This window comes from Bos mutus, chromosome 19 (assembly GCF_027580195.1).
Source record: "Bos mutus isolate GX-2022 chromosome 19, NWIPB_WYAK_1.1, whole genome shotgun sequence".
NCBI lineage: Eukaryota > Metazoa > Chordata > Mammalia > Artiodactyla > Bovidae > Bos > Bos mutus.
In genome coordinates this window covers 23,744,601-23,767,463 of record NC_091635.1, presented here as the reverse complement: position 1 = coordinate 23,767,463, position 22,863 = coordinate 23,744,601, and the positions used below count along the sequence as shown (strand labels likewise).

The 22,863-nt window shown below is 38.3% G+C and overlaps 1 protein-coding gene across 2 annotated transcripts in view; it reads right to left on the bottom strand.

The window, feature by feature from the left end:
• SPOP (speckle type BTB/POZ protein) overlaps nt 1-22,863 on the bottom strand; it is an 84,773-nt gene that overhangs the window by 27,197 nt on the left and 34,713 nt on the right. Inside the window, exon 2 of one of the 2 annotated variants that reach the window (XM_005890342.3) lies at nt 9,409-9,454. The exons of the other annotated variant lie outside the window; for it this stretch is intronic. The gene's annotated coding sequence lies outside the window, so the exon portion shown is untranslated. The remainder of the gene's footprint in view (nt 1-9,408; nt 9,455-22,863) is intronic. 2 annotated transcript variants of the gene reach the window in all.

The window sequence follows — 22,863 nt, the reverse complement described above, 5'->3', positions numbered from 1 at the left end:
TTTAGGAGACAACAAGCATCAACATAGACTGTTCCTGGCTTCAAACAAGTTAAAACAAGACTTTCCAAGTTCTCTAACAAGAAATTTATTTTCCAAAGCTTAGCAAACTTCCCAGTATGCTGACAACTCGGAGGCTGAACGTATCTGTTACATGTGCGCTAAGTTGCTTCAGTCGTGTGCGACTCTTTGCAATCCTATGGACTGTACCCTACCAGGCTCCTCTGTCCGTGGATTTTCCAGGCAAGAATACTGGAGTGGGTTGCCATTTCCTTCTCCGAGGGGATTTTCCCGACCCAGGGATCCAACCCAAGTTCTCTTATGTCTCCTGCATTGACAGCTGTGTTCTTTACCACCAGCGCCACCTGGGAAGCCCTATCTGTAATATACTACCATTTATTTTCCTGTTCACTCCATTAAATCCTGACCTGTGAGTCTACACCTCTTCTGAGTGTATCTTCATTCTATAAGATGAAAAAGATTGGTTATTTTTCCCTTCATTGTGAAAACATAAATCAGTAATTCGAACTGAATTCTTATGTAATCAGGATAATTCCAGGATAGAAGATGAATTCCCTGTACAATAGAGAGAAACATCCCAATAATTTAACCTGTGGTATATGCTAGAGCTAGGCTAGACATTCTCTGCAAAATGTTATACAGACAGCTTGTGTAGTTTTCTTTTTTTCTTTCTTTTTAGTGGAAAAAGGATTCAACCCTTAAGGATTTTTAAAAAAAAATTTTTATTTTGAATTGGGGTTTAGCTGATTAACAAACAATGCTAATAACTGAGAATTCCAGGTGAAATTATCAATGCTAATAAATGATAACTGCAGGTGAACAGCAAAGGGAATCACCCATACATATACACATATCCATTCTCCTGACAGCTTGTGCAGTTTCAAATCTTTTATTCCTTATAAGCATTCTTCCATCTTCAATCTAATCCACATCATCCAGAGAATTTTTTTAAAAAAACAGTTAATACAGGCATATCACATAATGGTATCTTTATATCCATCAGTCTTAAAATTACAGGATAAAATTATGGAGATACTAGACTGAATCATTGTTTTTGTAGGCCAAAGATAGTCAAAAATTGGCAATTTCATATGGTTTAATACATAAACATGCACAAGCTAGAAGGCTGGGAATATGGCTTCTTGCCAAAGCATAGTTTTTTAGGGACTTTTTAAAAACCTGTAACTTTTTTTTTTCATGGTTTAAAGCCTGGTACAGTTTCCAACTAAGGAAAAAATCTCAATGTCGTTAACTATTTTAAACTTGAGAGACGTCTGCATTTTCCAAAACAGAAGATGCCAAAAAGACTGTTCACACACACACAAAACTATAGAAAGACTTGGGTGTATTCATTTTTAAGAAACTTTTGGGACCTCAAAGGAGTGTCTGTATTTCTTCCGTTACATATCCTTAATCATGTACAGCCCAGGAGGTAGCATCTTCTTTCTCATTACCCTATAAATTACAGGACATACTGATTTCCTCTGCTGCAAGGTTTGAAAGACTTTTGAATATCTGTTATGAGTAAACTTTTTGCAGTTCAGTCTAGTCGGTGCCCTGCTTAGTTGTTCAGTCATGTCTGACTCTTTGCGACCCTATGGACTGTAGCCAGTCAGGCTCCTCTGTCCACTGGGATTCTCCAGGCAAGAATACTGGAGTGGGTTGCCATGCCCTCCTAGAGCGAATCTTCCCAACTCAGGGATCGAGCCCAGGTCTCTCGCATTGCAGGTGGATTCTTTATCATCTGAGCCACTAGGGAAGCCCTCAATGTAGTCTAATAAAATACTAAATGCACTTAAAAAAAAAAAATTTAGAGACACTTCTTAAAATGAAACCAGGGGCAATCAAGAGAGATTTCAATCAGCAAAGGAAGCCTGGGGTTTCTCATGTCTCATGTCAGGTACACTCTTCCTAAAATTTATAAGTTAAAGATGACTGCTTTTTTAAAAAAACTGAGATATAACTGACATGTAACACTGTATTTTTTTTTTAATTCTATAACATGGGGATTTAGAATTGAGTGACTCTAAAGAGGAAGAAGAAAAAGATCAACAGCTTAACAGAAAAATAGGCAAAAAACAGCCAATGGTTTACAGACAAATAAATATCAATGGCTCTTAAATATGTGAAAACAAGTTCAACTCTCATTTATAATGGATAAATGCAGAGTAAACCACACATTAATTCACCCAGCCATAAAATGTTTGATAACAATTGCCTAAGGTAAGGAGAAAAGGAAATGGCAACCCACTCTAGTGTTCTTGCCTGGAGAATCCCAGGGATGGCAGAGCCTGGTGGGCTGCTGTCTATGGGGTCACACAGTTGGACACGACTGAAGTGACTTAGCAGCAGGGTAAGGAGAACATTTCCGATTGGAGTATAAACTGTTATAAAGTCCATGAAGGGAAATATATATCGAAATGAATAAGAAATGCATATACCCTTTGATCTAACAGTTCCATATAGAAATTTATCCTACTGATACATTTAATATGACAAATATAAAAGGTTTTTCAATGTGGCACTATTTGCAATCACAACAACTTAAAAAAAGGAAATAACCTGAAAGTCCATCAGCAGGGGATTAATTAAATAAATTATGGTATAGACAATGTAATAATACTATTTATTTTAAAAAGGTATGGGGAAGCTCCTTCTATCTAAACACACAAAAATACTTAGTGTGTGTGTATAAAATATCTCTGTAAAGCTATACAAGACTCTAGGGACACTGGCTACTTCCAAGGAAGGAAACTGGTACTTGGGTGGGAAGGAGAATTTCCATTATGTTCCCTTTTGTACTTACTGAATTTTGAACCACGTGACTATATTACCTTTTCAAATAGTGAATAAAAATATCTTAAAGAGAATCAGCAGACTTTACAATTAATTCCTCTAAGGTATGAGACAGCTTATAAATCAGATCCTTATGAGAAACAAGACAGGAATTCTTGAGTGGTTTCCACTGTTATCCAAATAAAATCTGCCTTTTGTCATGACGGTCAAAGCTTCAGTATATCTCTTGACCTCACCTAACACTTAACTCTTCTCAGTCATCAGGCTTTAGTTACTCAGGCCTTTAGTTCTATCTGGTGAACACATCAGGCTCTTTCCCAAAGCTCTTTCTTTCCTCATATATTTTCACAGCTGGCTTCTTCTTGTCATTTAGGTGTCCTGTCAAATGTAGTATCCACAGACAGGTCATCCCTGACCACGGGTTCAGAAGCAGTCCTCACTTATAGCCTCTTTCATCACATTACCCTGTTTACATTTCTTTTTTCTTTTTTTAACTTCAAAGTTTTTATTTTGTATTGGGAATATGGTCAGTTAACAACGCTGTGGTAGTTTCAGGTGAACAGCGAAGGGACTCAACCATACATACACATGTATCCATTCTCCCCCAAAGCCCCTTCCCATCCAGGCTGGCACACAACATTGAGCAGAGGTGCATGTGTTATACAATAGGTTTTGTTGGTTATCCATTTTAAATACAGCAGTGTGTAGATGACCCTCCCAAAGTCCCTAACTATCCCTCCCCCTGGCAACCATGAGTTTAATCAGACAGAGGAGAAATATCCTATGACACCCCTTACATGTGGAATCTAAAAAGAAATGATACAAATGAACTTACTTTACAAAACAAGAAAGACTCACAAATTCAGTAAACGAACTTACATTTTTTTAGTACCACTATCTGAAATTGCCTTGTTTTTATATTTTCACTTGTCTACTGTCTCTCCCATTAAGAAGTTAAAGCACAATGAGAGAACAGCATTCCCCTATGCCTAAAATGGTATCATAATAGGTAGTCAATAAATATTTGTTCAATTAAATTGCTACTGACTAACTAGACTACTGTCTTTTGGGATCATATTTTTCTTTAATGAGCTCTAGTTAACAGGAGTTGCTGAATGAGTAACAGCTATAGGAATCCAAGCATACTTTTAAAACAAAATATTTTAGGGACATCCCTGGTGGTCCAGTGGTTAAGAATCTGCCTTCCAACGTAGGGGATGAGGGTTCACTCCCTGATAGGGAACTAAGATTCCACATGTCACAGTGCAACTAAGCCTAGGCATATACTCTGAGAAAACCACAATTTAAAATGACACATGTAAAAAATATATATATGTGCATGTACTCCACCAAATGACACATGTACCCCAGTGTTCACTGCAGCACTATTTACAACAGCCAGGACATGGTGACTCAGATGGTCAAGAACCTGCCTGCAATGTGGGAGACCCAGGTTCAATCTCTGGGTTGGGAAGATCCCCTAGAGAAGGAATGGCAACCCACTCCATACCCTTGTCTGGAGAATCCCATGGACAGAGGAGCCTGATGGACTACAGTCCATGGGGTCACAGAGAGTCAGCTATGACTAACACTTTCACTTTCAGGACAAGGAACAACCTAAATGTCCATCTACAGATGAACGGATAAAGAAGATGAGGCACATATATACCAGGGAATATTACTCAGCTATAAAAAGGAACAAAACTGGGTGGCTGGTAGAAATGTGGATGGACCCAGAGTCTGTCATACAAAGTGAAGTAAGTCAGAAAGAGAAAAATATCATATATTAATGCATATATGTGGAACCCAGAAAAATGGTACCGATGAACCTATTTCCAGGGCAGGAATAGAGGCACAGACATAAAGAATGGACACGTGGACACAGAGAGGTAAAAGGAGGGTGAGACGAATCGGGAGATTAGGACTGACATATATACGCTACCATGTGTAAAACAGCTAGCGGGAAGCTGCTGAGGAGTTCAGCTCAGTGATGATCTACAGGGGTGAGGCGGAGGGCGTGGGAGGGAGGTCCAAGAGGGAGGGGACACACGCATACATACAGCGGGTTCATTTCACTGTGCTACAGAAACCAACACAGCAGTGTAAAACAATTACACTACCAAAAAAAAAAAAAAAACTTAACGGTTCATCTTCAGTTTTAAAGAACTAATTTAATACATTCCAAAACTACATTCTTCGATTAAAAAAAAAAATCCAAGAAAAGTTGAGAAAAAAGAGAAATGTGCAGGGCTAAATGGGAAGTTCCTGAACCCACAACGGTTAAGACAAACATCTTCCAGTGTAAGTCAATCCTGCAAGTATCATTATAGCAGCTGTCAGAAACTCATGCTAGACCTCTCAGTTATTCCAAGTTAAATTCTATATGGTAAAATTCCCATATATGGATAAAAATGAGGTAGATTATTAGCATTTACTTAGAACTGATCTATATTTTCATGTCTGACACAGGGTTTGATTCCCTTAAAACTGACATGTAGAGAAATGATAATTAACATTAAATATATGCATGTGCAAACATGTGTATAGAAACAAATATACAGAGAGAGACACAGAGATAGACACATCCACCTTTAAAACATGTCCAGACACATTACTAAGTTTTTTCTATACCAGGCTATGATGCAGAACATATTTTCTACCATAGTCAAATATTTATCTAAGAGTTCAACTGTTCTTATATTTGTTGCATATAAGGAAAACTTAGAAGAAACTACTATACATAAGGAAAACTCAGAAACAAGTATAGTATTACATATGCATGTCAGTACCATTTAGGTTTTCCCAGTTTACAGATCTCTTAGGCAAGCATGGACTCTGAAATGACTGTGAGGATTAGGTATGATTTTCAACATAAAAAGGCTATTTTTTTTCTTCTTCTCAATGTGTTATGAGATAAGAGTTTTATAGAAATAGCCTGGCTAGTAAGGCTCATCCAAAGTCAAAATGAAGATGAACAAGAAGATATATGAAAGAATCTCAAGTCAGTGAAAGCAAAGGAATAAACAACAGACTGCCCCACTGACTTTACAGTCTTACTGCCCTTCTCTATAGGTTATAAATAACTACAAAGTGTCCTTGTCCCCAAGGAGACCTCAGCAGCCAGCTCAAAGGTTAAAATATGGAATAATTCTCAATCTGGATGCAACTTTTCCGGTTAGGAAAAAAAAATTAAAGAGCAGAAAAAATTCATTGCCAATTTAAGTTAAGGGCTAGGGAATCATTCCCTCTCCCCAAAAACTATCCATTATATAAGAGAAGTTAATATAGACCTATTAGCATAATCCCCTACCCGAAATATATGTCCAGGGAGAGCATGTGCGTGGGTACATGCTAAGCTGCTTCAGTCATGTCAGGCTCTTTTCAACCCTATGGACCCATCAGGTTCCCCTGTCCACAGGATTCTCCAGGTAAGAATACTGGAGTGGGCTGCCATGCCCTCCAGGAGATCTTCCCTATCCAGGGATCGAACTCACATCTCTAATGTCTCCTGAATTGGTAAGTGGGTTCTTTACCACTAGCGTCACCTGGGAAGACCCCCAGGGAGGGCATGCTCTGCTCCAAATGCAGAGGTCTGCCCTGGAAAGAGGGAGGTGCCACTCAACAGTCTTGTAGGACTATATCTCCTTAGAACTTAAAAAGACTTCTTGGGTTTTTGTTTCGCTTTTTAATTCAGGCCCAATACATTTACATAATAACGTAAAAGAAAAAAAAATTCCTGTCTCCACTTGAATGGAGGATCCTGCAGAATAAACCATGAGTGCAACAAGCACAGTTTCACAAAGTCTGGGTTCTTTCATCAGGTGATGTGCTGGTGTTAACTACTAAACCCCTGCTAGGATAAAATACAAAACAAACAAACAAAAAGCCAACTTCCTCCAACTGCTTTAAAAAAAAAAAAGGCAGATAGTGCTCATCAGATTAAGCTTCTCCACACATCACTTTCAAAATCCATTATTTGGGAGATGGCTAAAATAGAAAGACATGAATTCAAATCAGCAAACAAATCTGACTATAAAGGGGCTATTTCACTTCAAAGCAGATCTCTGTTCCAAAGGAAAACACCTTTAGAAAAGAAGTTAGATAGGCAGAACCAAACAATCAGCAACTTCTCTCTCTTCACTAATAATAATGTGTTGATTCCACTGAATGGCTTGGGCAAAAATCTCTAGGGCCACAAAGAGCAAACTTAGGGAAAATGAAGATTTTAACACATCCCACATGTTATCAAAGACTTCTGCTCTAGGTTGAGAAAATTTAGTCTAAAACAAGAGCTGGAACAGAATTTTAAAAAAAGAAGAAGAAGGAAGAGGAAGAAGAAGAGGGACAAAACCTTCTGGTTAAGAGACTATTATATAATTATATAAAGCTTTTTTGAGATTTGAGAAGTTACAGTTTTTCACCTTCTCCTCTCAACTACAATTATGAAGAACCTTATAAAATCAAACAGCAAACAGATGAGTGGCTTGGCCTTAATACAATTTAAGCATGTCCAATCTGTAATGAATTCAAAAACTAAGGAGTCATTTTATGAAACAAATAGGCAGAGGCTGCATAACCTCACAGGGTCCTCTGGCCTTTAGAGAAGCCATATTCAACAAGCAGTTCTCTTTGCCCACCAATGTTTTAGTCAAACCTTTAAAAAATATTTCTTGTTAACACAATCTGGCTAGAGAAGGGGCCAAACAATGCATACCAAAGAAGAAATTCTAAACTGGCCTTGAGGTATACAATTTGGGATAACTTCATTAACTCAGAAGCTGAAAAGACCCACCTGCTCCAGAGGATTTGGTCTACTACAAGGGCAACCAATCCTCTTCAGCATTTACGACTACATACTATCTAGCACTGCAGACGGTGACCGCAGTCATGAAATTAAAGGATACTTGCTCTTTGGGAGGAAAGTTATGACAAACCCAGATAGTGTATTAAAAAACAGAGACATCACTTTGCCAACAAACGTCCACATAAGCAAAGCTAATTAGTCACGTACAGATGTGAGAGCTGGGTCATAAAGAAGGCTGAACACCAAAGAACTGATGTTTTGGAACTGTGGTGCCAGAGAAGACTCTTGAGAGTCCTTTGGACTGCAAGGACATCAAACCAGCCAATACTAAAGGAAATCAACTCTGGATATTCATTGGAATGACTGATGCTGACACTCTAATACTTTGGCCACCTGATGCAAAGAGCCAACTCACTGGAAAAGATTCTGATGTTGAGAGAAAAAGGAGAAAGGAATGGCAGAGGATATGATGGTTAAATAGCCATCACCAACTCAATGGACATGAATTTGAACAAACTCCGGGATCTAATGAAGGACAAGGACGCCTGGCGTGCTACAGTCCCTGAGTTTGCAAAGAGGTGGACACGACTCAGCGACTGAACAACAACCACTACCTAGTAGTATGGAATTCAGTATTCTCTGGAAACTTTCAGTGAGAGACATCTAGACCTCTCTCTAACTACAAAGGAGATACTGAGGTATACGTATGCTTTCGTTTCCTTCAAGTGTGGTCTTAAGTAGAGAAATCTGATGACTGTTTACATTGGATCCATGTTCCCTACCTAAAACCACCTGCAAAAAATAAATTCTCCTTTCCAAAGTTCTTAAAAATAAGCCAATTTCTATGGTAACGGTAAGGTTCTAACTAAACTAAATGGGACAAACGATGAGCAGCAAGTTCTCGGTTTTAAGTGTTCATTCCAAAATTCATGACGCAAGGAAAAAGTAAAACCACACAGGCAGACAAAACAGGTCAAAGTTAAAATGTCTGTCTTAACACAATTTCCTGGCTCCTGATGATTTGGCAGAATTTAAAAGATTAAAATGCAATAACACCTATTTTACCCAATAAAACTGTGTAAAAACATACATAAGCATTTAAGGTAAGAACCTCATGCCACAAGCAAAACTTTCAAGATGGTAGCTAGAATGGCAGAAATATCTAAGTTACACATAGAAAGATGAATTCTAAGGTACATACACAAAGATAATTTGCTCAAAATCAAACTCCTTTTATATAGAGTAAAATGAAGCCCATGAATTGCTTTAAGGTATCTCTTTTTATAAGCTAGAATATAAATTTCTCTGAAGATCTTTTCTAGGGAGAAAAATAATCTTACTCTAAAAATGTCCAGATCATGTATTATCAACCATTAATTAAAATTTTAAATCCAAACACCTTTTCTCGTCTCCATCATTAGTGTAAAGCCTTATCCTATATATAGCAGTCACCAGAGAAGACCTGAATAAATAACTCTGGTTTACTCCAGGAAAGAATATTTAGAATAAAACCTCTTTTGAAACCAGTTATGAAAAATGTTTAACACTGGTTGTAATGGTCATTATTAAAAAAAAAAAAAACTTACATTCTCACCTTGTATGACTTCCAACTTTACACACTATTTGCACTGAAATGAGAGAGTTTATTACACTCAAGATGTGTATTTTTTTTAAGTCATGATAAATACTTCTATGCATTTCATTCCACTTCTGTCCTCATGATCTATCTTAAACTATGTTTAAAATAAAACTATAAACTATGTTTAAAATAAAACTATGTAAAAACTCACCAAGTCAGTAGGAAGACTCTTATTTGTCTTGTCTAACAGGAAATCTCTGTGGGAAATAGAGATGATGAATCAGACTTAAGATTCTGAATCTCATACAAGTCTTTACTTAGGCTATTCTGAAAAGAGAAAATTTTACAAAAGCAAGTAATACATTAGCTAGGATTTACTAGTCAAAATTACCATTCTTGTTATCTCATCACTAGTTCTGAGTGCTCTAGTTTCTAGTCATTTCTCAAAAAGTTTATACTTAGAAATTAAAGTCAGAAAAATTCAAGTTAATTCTTCTAATGAACTGGCCTATGAATACAGCAATAATGAAATAAGTGACTTGCCCCATGTCAACATTTATAATAGGAGAGCAATCATTTTTGCCAGCAACTTCACAAAATGCTTAAAGAATTACTATCAAGTTTTCATGTAACATACCCTTTATAAAAAGTGCTCTGTGGGTCAATTACACTGAAGCAAGATGCATTTAAACAAAGCTATGTATCCTATGGTTTTAATAAACAGCTGCCACACTGAGGTTGCTGTTGAAGACTGGTGAGATATCTTAGCTAACCACTACCACCCTAAATAATCTACCATATCCTACAAAGTCATTCAAAACAAAAATAGGGATAAAAATGGTTTCTAGGCTTCTAGGAACATAAGCTAGGCAGAAAATTCTGGTGCTATCTTCCTTTTTATGAGAAAAGGAAATACTGCCTACATTGGTGATTCCTAAAAAACAGAATCTTTTCCTGAAAATGTAAATATTATCTTTAACTGCTACCCTGGTACAAATAAGCTCCTCTTATTTTGGTTAACCAAGTCTAGTTACTATCAGCAGTGGATTTGAGCCCTCACCAAAAACCATACTGAACTACTGAATCTACAAGAGGACAAGTCGTGATTAGAAGATTTAAAATAGCAAGAGTCAGGTCAAATTTATCTAGCAGATATTTACTGAACACCAACTGTGTTTAATGTTTTGGTTTCTCAGTTAATTAGAATGCACACTTTTAGGCCTAGTGGACAGGCAAAATTTGAGTCCGACAATAGTGATAAGGACTAGAAGGAACAGGAACACTTTCACCCTGTTCTGTGGGTAGAAAGACAAATCAGTACAACCATTTTGGAAATCAGTTTATTCTTGCGCCACCTGGGAAGCCCCTAACTAAAGATCCAACAATTGCACCCCCAAATATGGCCTGGAGAAAGTCCTGCACATGTCCATCAGCACATATAAATGAGAACATTCACAGCAGCAATGTTACTAACAAAAATATCAACAGAACAGATACACAAATTGTGATATATTCATGACAGGAATATATATACATGGCAATTAAATTACAGTTCTACGTAACAACACAGATGAACTTTACAAACATATAGTTGGGTTATGAAAGAAGACATAAAAGATGACATGTAGTATTATTCCATTTAATTACATAAAGTTCAAAAACAGACAAAACTAAGTTATATTGGTCTGCAATGAATCCTACGTGGTGAAATCACAAACAATCATCTACTACCACAAATGTCAGGTCAGTGACACCTCTGAGCAGTGGCAGGGACTATGATCTAGAAGGGGCTATGATCTAGAACACAGCAAGCTTCTTCTGGGTGCTAGCAATGGTATTTATAGGTATAAACGGTGGTTATACAAGGCATTAACATAAAATAGAGTATATACGGTACGCGTATATCTCCTCCAATGTCTAAGGGTGAATACAGTGTCTTCCACAGAATACATCCTTGACTTTTTTTGCAAGACAATTCAGGATAAGAACTCAGTAATAAAGCAGGGCCACCCAGGAATGAATATCTATAGACAGGCTTTCCTATTATACTTCCTTTCTCTGAATTTAAATGTAATACTTAAGATCTGTATTTCTGGGAAATTTTCAGTACTGACACAAATGTTTAAATCTTTGTGGCTCACGAGGAGCCACTAGTTAATACCCAAATTATAAGAAAAAACAAAAACTTCTGAACATAAGTATTTTTTGCCATTACCTTTTTAGTTTAATCATGGATGAAACCTCCAATGATTTCCATCTCTCTCTGAGTAAAAGCCAAAGTCCTTAAAATAACTGAAAAGGCCCTGCACAATCTGGACCTCATTACCTCTCTCGCCTCATCTCCAATTATGTTCTCTGGAGCTCTCTGTGTTCCAGCCACATTGCTCTTCTCTGCTGCTGTTTCTCAGACAGAATACGCTCGTTCCTGCCTTAGGGCTTTGTACCTGCCCTTTATCCTACCTGGATAACTCCTTCCCCAGATATTCTCTTGGCACACAACCTCACCACTGTGGGGCTTTCCCTAATAATCACCAGCTCTGTGAGGCCTTCCCTGACACCTTTAAACATGTCATCCCCAGCCCCTACAGCCACAGTCTTATTTTTCCTTCATTTTTTTTCTACAGCACATAAAGTCATCTACCATACTTTACCTGAGATGTAAAAGAAGGCAGATGTCTGTTTTGTTGCTATACCCAGACAGTGTCTGGCACATGGAAAATCAGAAATAAATACTTATTTAATAAATGATTGAATTAATCTGCGCTTTAGATTTCTATCCTTGAAAGATTAGACAGTAAGTTATACATTTGAAAAAAAGGTTTCCCCTCTCTATAAATCAAATTTGATTAACAAAGTTTTACTAAAAAGATTCAGATTTCCACTCTTATCACTACTGACTTATAGGTAAATAAAAAGTCAATATGAACTAAATTGTATCTTCCCCTAAAACAAATGTGCATGGCATGTTTTAATGATGACAATGCTGGGAAAGCCCAGAGAGACAAGTGCTCTCCTGTACTGCTGGTGCAGAACTAAGTCGCCGTAACCACTAAGGGAACTACTCAACCAGATGTGGCATAAAGACTGAGGGATTGCTTCCTTTAGTTATACTTTCTATTATTTTAAAGTTTTTTTTTTAGTGAGCATATTTTCATAAAATCAAGGAAAAAGGTGTTTTAAATAAGAATTATGCAAACAAAATATAATTCAAGAAGAAGATTCTTTATATCATATTTTGATGCCTACAGAAACAGTAAAGTCTTCTATTATGGATCCAGATGAAATATCCCAAGACGGTAACTACGGTTCAAAGAAAAAATTATTTTTGACTTAGGAACTAAAACTTTTTATAGCAGAGTTTCTAGAGTGGAAGGAAAAACAAAACTTCATGGTGCTGGTGTTCCACATAAGAACATATTTTTATTCTAAAGAAAGATTCAAAATAGAAGCATTTCTCTGCAGCATAAAACATAGGACTAATGTGATAAAGAGCAGGTAAGGAACTCCATTCAAACTTGGTGATTACAAGATAAGGAAGCTATAATTCACTGAAAACTGCCTACTGGGTGATCAGACAGATACTTCTGAACATACAGAGGTTATATTTTCCGTGGAACACTTCACCTACAATAAAGTCAGAACAAGCCCAGATCCAAAGGTTACTTTCCAACCACAGTAACTTGTGACTTGAACTATTTCTTAAGGACATAAACAAATCTGTAAGAAAATACACAGGCACCTGATATTCTAGTTATATTTATTACTAACATTTCCATTTTAAGGTCTTATCAACTGCTTTTAAACATACTTAGCACATAAATTCTTAAAGACATATATTGTGTCTTAAAGACAAAGTTGATATATTCAAGAAAGGAAGTCCTACTAAAACACTTCAGCAGGTGGTAGGGGTTGGGGGGGTGTATTATTAGAGAAGAGAACCAGTTTTCCTTTATAACACTTTAGCATTCCAAGTGCTCAAAGCTCTGAATGGGAACCCAGCTTTTAAAAGGGGTAAAAAACATGCAACATAAAAATTAAAAATACACCCAACCTCACAATAATGACTAAAGTATAGTGGATAATGGAGAAGGAACTGGCAACCCACTCCAGTATCCTTGCCTGGGAAATTCCACGGACAGAGGAGTCCTGCGGGCTACAGGCCATGTGGACACGACTGAGCACGCACCCACACAGTAGATTAAAGATTCCAGAAAAAGATACAAGTAAGACACTGGTCACTGAATTATATGATCCCTAAACAAAATTTACCTGTAATAGTTCTAAGGTAAAGGCTGACACTTTTAAAATGTTTACTTTGGCTAAGAATGCTACAAAAAACTCTTTTGTAAGTATCAGCTACATTTGGATCATGCTGAATTTATAAGACAATACAAGAATTGCATGAACTGGATTGGAGATCACTCACTACTAGTCCTACATTTAATGGGTGAGACATATTTTACTAGTCCTACATTTAATGCGTGAGACATATTCTAGAAGTTAAACAGTAATAAAACATATAATGGAGAAAGGGAAAAGGTGAGTAGTCACTGATGTATACGAAAATCAGCTACTGGATATGAAACAATAAAAATGCAAAACATTAATGTAAAGGTTGCCATATTTATCCGAGTCCAGAGAGAATCCATAGGAAAAGAACATTTCAGAGCCTCTGGTCTTAGTAAAAGAAAACTGGCAAAATGGGAGAATTAAAGTAAGATATTTTGGACAAAACTCAAACCAAAAAAGCAATAACAAGGAAGGAGGAGGAAAAAACTGTATGAGGTGGTTGTTCAGTGAAGTTTTGTCTGTAATGGCAAAAAGAAAAATGGAAACGATTTAAATATCCATCATGGAGGTTTGGGGATTTGGTAAACTGAAATATTCATACAGAAGGGTAAAAAGCTAAAACGAGGTACCTAGATCTATGTGGATCCACGTGGATCTTGAAAAAAATAGAATAAATGAAAAAAGTGACTGTGATAGAATTTACACATTCACGTACACACCCTGTACTGGATGGACACGAAATTCATGGTCAGAGATTAGAGATTGTCTCTTGGGAGTGATGTGGGAAAAAGAAACTGAGAAAGTCAATCAGGAGGACTTCAACTGAAGGTGTCACAATCTCTCTACTTCTTGTTAGGCCTTTTTTTCCCGTCCCCTCAAAAACAATAAATTCAGAGGGAACAGTAGGTTAGAAAAGCTTAAAAAAAAAAATCAACATCAGAGCAATATATTAAATACACAATAACATAGTCTGAACCAAACCAAAAAAGCCAATGAATTCAGTCCAGATCTTCTCAATAATAAAAAACTTAGCTCTTGGTTAAATACTGCCCCCAGTTAATGGGAACACAGCACTAGTGTTACTTAAGCAGAGGGAGTAAAGGGACTGACTTTATACTTCAGTAAGAATAACATACAGTAACCCAGGACATGCTCAGTCAGTTCTCACGTTTCCACAGAGCACCTTCTCCTTCCTCTTCATCATCTACCTCTAACCTCCTGAAAACCTGTCCTCCATCTTTCCCTTTCATTCACTCTCCTCTAAGACCAACCCCTTCTTCAATCACCTCAAAGAATAGTACCTGAACTCAAAGACAGATTTTTAAAAAGAAAACTTGAGCCTTTTGGAAAATGATTTAAATGCTTTTTCTTGAGCACGCCTTCAAATCTGTTTTTCCTCCCTCTTGCTTTACGTTTTCCATTCCCCAACCTGCTTTTCCCCCAGCTTTTCTCCTGCTGACCAACAGCTGCTTTCAGCTGCCAGCAAGCCTCTGGCAGGTGTACACTTCTCCTTTCTTAAGAAAACGATACTCCAAGTAAACCAAACAAAAGCCCACTCCATAGCCCAAAGAGCAAATAAAGGGGGAAAATTTTAAGTAAAAAATACTAACCACATTCTGCTGCCTTTCATTTTCATTATGGCAAGGAATAAAATTCTAACTACCAAATAAGAGAGCAAAACCAAACTTTCATTATATCATCCTCATCGCATTAATCTGTGGTTCTCTGTTTCACAAGTCATTTTGGTTAAGAATGACAAGGCCACATACAATAGGTTTATAGAGCTGAGTACTACTACAGTTTAATGGAAATCATAACCTCAAGATTCACAGTCAAGATATAACCTGAACCCTCCCACCACTACCTTCCTTGTCTTTTTTGTGGGGGAGGGGTATGCTACTCTTCTCTGTATCGCTGTATTGTTCAAATTTTAGTATTTGTGCTGCCAAAGCAAGCACTTTTTTGTCGTCTTTAAAAGGACTTCTAAGGTCCTTTTGTGGTTAAGTGCTTTAAACTATATAACCATTCCCTTACAAGCAGTAGTCAGTGCTTCACTGTCTTCAAAATACTTTCACATTCATGATTTTCTTTGGGATTTTTTTAACAGAACTGTGAGGCATGCAGGGCAAGTATTTTATAAATAAGGAAACAAACAAACAAACAAAGACAGACAATACAAATAAGGAAACAGAAGTTAAGAGGTTACAATCTATCATGGTTCAGTTCAGTTCAGTCGCTCAGTCGTGTTCCACTCTTTGCGACCCCATGGACTGCAGCATGCCAGGCCTCCCTGTCCATCACCAACTCCTGGAGTCCACCCAAATCCATGTCCATCGAGTCGATGATGCCATCCAACCATCTCATCCTCTGTCATCCCCTTCTCCTCCCGCCCTCAATCTTTCCTAGCATCAGGGTCTTTTCCAGTGAGTCAGCTCTTCACATAAGGTGGCCAAAGTACTGGAGTTTCAGCTTCAACATCAGTCCTTCCAATGAACACCCAGGACTGATCTCCTCTAGGATGGACTAGCTGGATCTACCTGCAGACCAAGGGACTCTCAAGAGTCTTCTCCAACACCACAGTTCAAAAGCATCAATTCTTCGGCGCTCAGCTTTCTTTATAGTCCAACTCTCACATCCATACATGACTACTGGAAAAACCATAGCTTTGACTAGATGGACCTTTGTTGGCAAAGTAATGTCTCTGCTTTTGAATATGCTGTCTAGGTTGGTCATAACTTTTCCTTCTAAGGAGTAAGCGTCTTTCAATTTCATGGCTGCAATCACCATCTGCAGTGATTTTGGAGCTCCCCAAAATAAAGTCAGCCACTGTTTCCACTATTTCCCCATCTATCTGCCATGAAGTGATGGGACCGGATGCCATGATCTTAGTTTTCTGAATGTTGAGCTTTAAGCCAACTTTTTCACTCTCCTCTTTCACTTTCATCAAGAGGCCCTTTAGTTCTTCTTCACTTTCTGCCATAAGGGTGGTGTCATCTGCATATCTGAGGTTATTGCTATTTCTCCCAGCAATCTTGATTCTAGCTTGTGCTTCCTCCAGCCCAGCGTTTCTCATGATGTACTCTGCATATAAGTTAAATAAGCAGGGTGACAATATACAGCCTTGACGTACTCCTTTTCCTATTTGGAACCAGTCTGTTGTTCCATGTCCAGTTCTAACTGTTGCTTCCTGACCTGCATACAGGTTTCTCAAGAGGCAAGTCAGGTGGTCTGGTATGCCCATCTCTTTCAGAATTTTCCACAATTTATTGTGATCCACACAGTCAAAGGCTTTGGCATAGTCAATAAAGCAGAAATAGATGTTTTTCTGGAACTCTCTTGCTTTTTCGATGATCCAGCGGATGTTGGGAATTTGATCCCTGGTTCCTCTGCCTTTTCTAAAACCAGCTTGAACATCCTGAAGTTCACAGTTCATGTATTGCTGAAGCCTGGCTTGGAGAATTTTAAGAATTACTTTACTAGCGTGTGAGATGAGTGCAATTGTGCGGTAGTTTGAGCATTCTTTGGGATTGGAATGAAAACTGACCTTTTCCAGTCCTGTGGCCACTGCTGAGTTTTCCATATTTGCTGGCATATTGAGTGCAGCACTTTCACAGCATCATCTTTCAGGATTTGAAATAGCTATCATGGTTACATGACTATTAAGAAAGTGGACTGAGTTCAGAACTCCAAGTCTTTCAGCTTCTAATCCAATACTTTAATTCCTGTGACCAGATGATTCTTAGATCAAGGATTATTCAACATGGAAGAATTGGATAAACACCCCAATAAAAGATACCTAACTATATATCCTACCTTTCAATTCTGATTTCATTTTCAAGCAGTAACTCTGTTGAAAATTGTGCTCTTTTCTTCTAACAAATTCTGAGCACCATTATTATTAACACCTGGGCAAACCGTTGATAGGCTCAGGCCTACTTTCAAGACTAGAACCTGGGAAAAAAATCCTATGTCCTAATACTTTTAAAATAACTTTCTATATTTTAGCACCTAATCATCGTTAATTTTTTTAATGAAATCTCTACTGTTCTAATATGTCAGAGTTTTCCGAGTTTACCAAAAACAAACAAACACTGTCTTTTCCAGAGGAGATCTCTCTCCTTTGCCAGAAGCTTACAGAATTAAAAAGCACAATTTCTAACATTCCTTAATCATATTCATTTGAGAAGTCTAACATGACTACAATACTAAACGGCACCATCTTCCATCCGGTTGCTCAAGCCAAAACCCCTGTCTTTCCATATCCCATCTATCAACAAGTCTTGTCAGCTGTACTGCTTCCCTAATGTATTCCACATTAATCCATTTCAAAGTTCATCCACTTTTGTGCAGTTTTGTCTCACCGGAACCAGTGTTACCTGGTTTCTAATTGATCTTCCAGCTTTTTCTATGGGACAATCTATTCGCCACAGAGCAGCCACAATGAACTTTAAAAAAGTAAACCAGTGTTAACAATGCAGGGGTCATAGGTTCAATCCCTGGTTGGGGAACTAAGATCTCACATGCTGTGGAGCAGCTAAGCTCATGCGCTACAACTAAAGAGTCCTTCCACAGCAAAGAAAATCCTGAATGATCCAATGAGGATCCCACATGCCGCAACTAAGACCTGACACAGCCATATAAATAAATACATGCATTTTTTAAAGTAAATCAAATCATGTCACACTTCCATTTATCCACACTTAAAATAAAATTCTGTCTCATTTACCTGACCCTGAGTTCAGTTCAGTTCAATCACTCAGTCATGTCTGACTCTTTGCGACCCCATGGACCGCAGCATGCCAGGCCTCCCTGTCCATCACCAACTCCCGGAGTTTATTCAAACTCATGTCCATTGAGTCAGTGATGCCATTCAGCCATCTCATCCTCCATCATCCCCTTCTCCTCCTGCCTTCAATCTTTCCCAGCATCAGGGTCTTTTCCAATGAGTCGGTTCTTCACATCAGGCGGCCAAAGTATTGGAGTTTCAGCTTGAGCATCAGTCCTTCTAATGAATATTCAGGACTGATTTCCTTTAGCATGGACTGGCTGGATCTCCTTGCAGTCCAAGGGACTCTGAAGAGTCTTCTCCAACATCACAGTTCAAAAGTATCAATTCTTCGGTGCTCAGCTTTCTTTATAGTCCAACTCTCACATCCATACATGACTGCTGGAAAAACCACAGCTTTGACTAGACGGACCTTTGTTGGCAAAGTAACATCTCTCCTTTTTAATATGCTGTCTAGGTTGGTCACAGCTTTTCTTCCAAGGAGCAAACACCTTTTAATTTCATGGCTGCAGTCACCATCTGCAGTGATTTTGGAGCCCTATAGGGTCCTAACAGAAACTGGCCCATTATGCCAAATTCATCACCTACCCCTTACTCCAAACACACTGGCCTTCTTTCTATAAATAAGCCAAGCCTGTTTTCCATCTCAAGACCTTAGCACTATTTTCCCTCAGCTTGGAAGACACTTCTAGATATTCATATTGCTTGCTTGTTATTTACATTTAGCTCAACAGTCATCTCTTTTTAAAAAAGGTGTTCAGTGACCACAATCAAAGTAACAGCCCCATCCTTATTTGTCCATGGATTTGTTTTCTGTGAATTAATTCTCTACACTGTCTACAGTTTATATAGCCTGATCATCTTCTGAATGCACTTATAATACTGACATTCTGGTCCTGCAAATCTGAAACCAGAACCTAAACAATGGGAGCTCTGGGAAGATAACACCCAGTTCAAAGTCAGAAGCAGTCCCCTTGTCTTTCTCTTGTTTATGTCCAAAAGAAACAATTAAACCTTCTTTTTCTTCTGGCTGCAAAAATGTTTAACAAAACCATCCTTGATCTTTGAAAATCATCTTATTGCATCCACTTAGGCTTCTCTTGGAGAAGGCAATGGCACCCCACTCCAGTACTCGTGCCTGGAAAATCCCACGGACAGAGGAGCCTGGTAGGCTGCAGTCCATGGGGTCGCTGGGAGTCGGACACGACTGAGCGACTTCACTTTCACTTTTCACTCTCATGCATTGGAGAAGGAAATGGCAACCCACTCCAGTGTTCTTGCCTGGAGAATCCCAGGGATGGCAAAGCCTGGTGGGCTGCCACCTATGGGGTTGCACAGAGTTGGACACGACTGAAGCGACTTAGCAACAGCAGCAGCAGGCTTCTCTTTTTAAAAATTATAATATCAAGCCTGGATTCTATCTTGCCTAAAATAAATTACTAGTTTTTCTGACCGCTAAGACGGCATCATAGTACACAGTTTATTTTCTACCAGTTAAGGAAAACAGCTGATCATAACGGGACTGACTGGGAGCTGAGATCTGTTTTTCCTGAGATGAGAAACTGGCTTACAAGTAATAAAAGAAAAGGTACACATAAAAGCATTTTTGGAGATGTAGAAATACATAATAACAAAAACTGTAACAAATCCCTTTTGGGTGATACTAAAAAACCAAGAAAAGTTGTAATACTACTTGATTCAAGGGAGCCTGAATACTCTTTGCTATCAGCCTGAATACTCATGCACCCAGAGAATCCTATATTGTGCCTGGCACATAGAAGGTGCTTCATAGACATCTGCTGAATAAAGGAATTAGGGAAAATATTCTAGAGATAGAAAAGGATGTAATGAATATCCAGTAAAATGACTGTTTTCCAGTCATACCTAATTCAACTGTTTAAGTCAACTGTCAGGTCAGTCTGACCAATTCCACAGGTCAGTCTGCGCTTACAACACAATTAAAGTGGCTACAACCCACTTCACCATTCTTGCCTAGGGAATCCCATGGACAGAAGAGCCTGGTGGGACACGACTTAGTAACAAAACATTGTTTGAACTTAGTGACAAAACAAAAAATCATTGCTTGGACCCTAAAGTCAATCAACCATAAAAAATATTCATTGACTGCAGTTTGGATGTCCAGTCTCAAGCTAAACCACCAGTCTCAGCACTATCAATTTCTTCGCTTGGTTTGAATTAAGAGAAAATTAAAAGACTCAATTTATAGTTAAAAGATGGAGAAGGCAATGGCACCCCACTCCAGTACTCTTGCCTGGGAAATCCCATGGACGGAGGAGCCTGGTGGGCTTCCATCTATGGGGTTGCACAGAGTCAGACACGACTGATGCGACTTAGCATCAGTAGGCTGCAGTCCATGGGGTCGCTAAGAGTGGGACACAACTGAGCGACTTCACTTTCACTTTTCACTTTCACGCACTGGAGAAGGAAATGGCAACTCACTTCAGTGTTCTTGCCTGGGGAATCCCAGGGACGGAGGAGCCTGGTGGGCTTCCATCTATGGGGTCGCACAGAGTCAGACACGACTGATGCGACTTAGCAGCAGCATAGTTAAAAGAAGAACTCATATTTTAAAGAACTGAGAATTCATCTTCAATATATGAAATTCCTCCATTAAACAATTTCCCTATCATCTTTTTCAGTATACTTGATCTTTAAACAGCAAGGCACTTAGAAGACACAAAAAGTATTTCTCCATCTATTCACTCCTGAAAATTAGGTGGAACAAAAACCCAGTAAAATCGTTTTAAAAATCTAGATAGTCAGCTAGTACTCAAATAAAAAAGAGAAGGTTTGAACTCATTTCAAATATTAAAAACTTACAGAACTCATAAATAAATTCTCTTTTAAGGATAAGTTACAAATGTAGGTAAGAGTTAACACTACCACTTTACCTTTATTGCCAGAGGTAGTTACATTAAGATCTGTCTTACAAAGGTCAACATTTTACTGTGTCTTTCAAAATCAATTCTTCACAATGAGAAATGGACATCAGTTAAATAAACTGTCAGAATAAGAACAGAACACATCACTATAGTCATAAGCTCTTGAAGTCCTTGAGATCTGAATTCTAGCGTAGGTGTTGCTGATACTTTCCTAAATCTAAGTTTTCTTATATTTAAATTGAGGGCAATTATCCAAGGTTCTCTAAGGTCCCTGCCAGAGTTAAAGTTCTATGACCCTTTGGAAAAACTTAAAATTACATCTGCCTCTCTTCATATATGCTTTTTAAAAACTAAAAGCAACACGTATTCAGTATAAATAATTTGAAAGTTATAGGAAGCTAAAACTGAACAGTAAAAGTTACCTTCCAGACACCCAAATCCTCTTCCTAAGCCTAAAGACACCAATGTTTTCTTTTGGATCCTCAGAAACAAGTAAAAAACACACAAAACCAAAAAAGAAAGCATGTGCCAGCAAACACACACACACACTCTTTCTCCTTCTCCCTCTCTCCTTGGAAGCACACATGTACCTTAATCTTTCCAAAGGTTGCAAAGAATTCCACCGTACCCTGATGTGTGGTTTCTGGGTTTTTGCTACTGCAATGTAGCACACAGGTGTATCTGAATATAAATGCAAGCAACCTCAAGTCTAAGCATTGTTTCTTTTGAGAGATAATGCCAAATTGCTCAACGAAATATTGTACCAGTATATACCCCCCCGTGACTGACTGCTCAATTCTCCCACATCTTTGAGTACAAGGAAGCACAAAGAGTAGGTGAGCAACTGGGACTGCAGATCTATGAATCACAAGGAGACCCAAGTTCTATCTTAGATCAAAAGTGGATTTAACAGCATGTATGGTTAAATTCCGCCACATATGATCTAGCTACTTTCACCCAAAAATTGTTATCAGTACACTGAGAATCAATTTAGCTCCTTATTTTGCACTGGCAAAGAATCCCTATTAACTCAGTTGTTTATCCCTCAATTAAATGGGATAGTACATGATCTCAGAGTTGATAAAAGTGTTAACAGAACACACAGAAATAACTCTTAGTGTATTTTTTAACTGTTTTTTTTTAATTATTAAATAATTGGTACAATGTCTAGCATGGAGTAGATACTCAATAAAGTATCTGTTAATTAAGTTAATGAGTGTCATTCACTTTGAAATTATCATCTTAGTTCACTAAGAAGTATTTACAAAGTACCATGTAAACATCCAATTTTCTGTTGATGGGCAGGGCTGTGTTCCCTATTGTTTGACCTGAGACCAACCTATGGTGGAGGTAATGAAGAAAAATGGCGACCTCCTTCTAAAGGTCCCGAGCACACACTGCTGCACTCAGTGCCCCTGACCCTGCAGCAGGCTGCTGCCGACCCACGCCTCCGCCAGAGACGCCTGCACACTCACAGGAAAGTCTGGGTCAGTCTCTTGTGGGGTCACTGCTCCTTTCTCCTGGGTCCTGGTGCGCACAAGGTTTTGTTTGTGCCCTCCAAGAGTCTGTTTCTCCAGTCCTGTATAAGTTCTGTAATCAAATCCCACTGCCTCCAAAGTCAAATTCCCTGGGGATTCTCAGTCCCTTTGCCAGATCCCCAGGTTGGGAAATCTGTTTTGTGATCAAG